This window comes from Nelumbo lutea, chromosome 4 (genome assembly GCF_056320005.1).
Source record: "Nelumbo lutea isolate HS-2025 chromosome 4, American lotus-T2T, whole genome shotgun sequence".
Taxonomy (NCBI): domain Eukaryota; kingdom Viridiplantae; phylum Streptophyta; class Magnoliopsida; order Proteales; family Nelumbonaceae; genus Nelumbo; species Nelumbo lutea.
In genome coordinates this window covers 75041750-75044026 of record NC_142687.1, presented here as the reverse complement: position 1 = coordinate 75044026, position 2277 = coordinate 75041750, and positions in this window count along the sequence as shown.

Genomic DNA, 2277 nt, shown 5'->3' with positions numbered 1-2277 from the left:
ATGGCCCGAGGAGGTCATGATGGCCCGAATGTTAGATAGTGTATGCCCTTAGCTCCAATCAGAATGATGTACATTATGACATTTAATGTAAATGAATAAAGTACATATTTGATTCATGTTATTATGGTGTGTTTCTGTGTAATACCCTTAAACTAGACACTTATGAGACTCATGTTAGTTTAGAATCTCTACAATTATTAGATAGATCTGGGGAGATTTATCTTGCCAAGGTTGACACTGATGTGCCGCCAAGTTGGTTGGGGTGGCTTGTCTCAACTGCCAGGGTGAGACTTGAGGTACATGTAGTGTGGGTTTTTTTTGAAACCCTGAACCGGACCAAAATTCTAGTATTTCCCTAGACCTTGGAGATAGATGGGCAAAATTGAAATGTTACACCTGACCCCTAGACTCGATTATGATACTTCACTAGGTGTTGGATTGGGCTGTTTTTGATATGTCAATCAGTGAGATCCTTAGAAGGGGTCAAAACCTGGGTATCTTGGGATAGTCCAAGAATTCATCGGAGTGGGTGATCATAGTGAAAGGATCAGCCCCTTTGTCGGACAAAGTGAATGATCGGGAATGCACTCTCTAATGGAAACCAAAACTGTCGGCAGTCGATTTCAACCGTTGAAATTTGTTTGGCAATATATATATATATATGATGTGTTGCTCATTGTGACACTAGCAGGTGCACTAGCCACTCAAGTAATAGAGTAGTGAGTAGAGTATCGTTCCCACGAAGACTTATGTAGCAATTACTAGTAATAAATCAGTCTACTGTTATCTGATCAGCCGAAGTGTAAAATTAATGAAAATCTAAAATTCTAACTACAAAGCTATTTCTAACATATTGGACCAAACACCTTGTATGCAAGTGAGGAGATAAGATAAAGATGCATATAAAAATAAATTCAGCAACTAGTTTTCTAGGCAATTCGAGTAGAATAGGATTCAGCCTTGGTTTAGTGAAATCCCAAAGCAATGAACAGCCTCTCTCGAGCGCATGTTCAATCTATGCATGAGTGATTGTCATATCTCTATCAAGGATCTAATCACCATGCATGCATTCAGATCTAGCAATTCTAGGGCTTCATTTCAGCTGGATGATCATCAACTCAGCTGAAAGAACACCAACCGAATTGTGCAAGTTATCTCTAACATTGCACTCAATTCAACTCTTGATTGACAGATCTGAAATCTTTGTCTTTCTCAAGCACTCTAGGAATTCCAAAAAAGATGAACAATTCGGCCAGACTAAATTAAAGCTACCAGAATTCTTTCTCAAGTAATTTAGGTATTACAAGTTCATGATCTGAAATCACAAATCTGATTTTATAGAATGGTAGTTCGGATCCCACTATTTCATGATCGAATTTACAGATCTAAGATTGGAAAATAGCAATTTAGGCCTTGTAAATTCATGATCTAAAATTTCAGATCTAAGATTTCAGAATAGCAGTTCGGCCAACAATCCACAATTGAAATTCCAAACAAGAAACTTCAAGATTGAATCTACTTTACTCCAATGAACTTAAAAAACAAATTACATAATTGAATTTGTACAATACATGTTTTGACTACAGCAAGAAAGGAAAATTTGATGGAGAAATTACATAAATCTTAGCTGAATTTGATTACCAATTTGTGCAGAAATCAAGTGAGGATGAAACCTTGATCTCCAATTGCTTTCTCCCCCTTTGAATTCAGCTTCTTCTTCTCTTGAAGCTGCTTGTTCCTCCTCTCTTCTCCTCTCTTGCGCCTATCTCTCTCTCTTATTCTCTCTTAGAACAAGAGCTCAAGGAAAGTTTGAAATCAGATGTTGGACCCCTTTTCCCTTGGTTCTCTTCTCCTTTTATAGCCTTCTCCTCAGCCTCTTTCCTCCTCTAAAAAGTTCTTTTATCTATAAAATTCTCTCCTCTAGAAAGTTCTCTCATCTATAAAGTTCTACAATGCGATTCCAGATAATTCGGATTCGATTTTATCCCCGATTCAGTCCGTATCTATCAAAACTTAAAACATAAAAGTTATAGAACTTTTCTTTATCTTTCCAATTCATCTTGAATCATCTCAATCGGAGTCCGGATGATAGAGTTATGCCCAAATTATCCAGAATTACCCAATTAGGCTTGTTTTTCACTTAACGCCTCATTTCTCTCTTCTAGAAAGTTTCCCGCCTTTAGGCTCCTTAGGCTGCACTTTGGGCTGCTCTTGAGCTGCTCTTGATCTGCAAATAGGCCTCATCATTCCTGGGCCAAATAGGCTCCATTGGAGAGC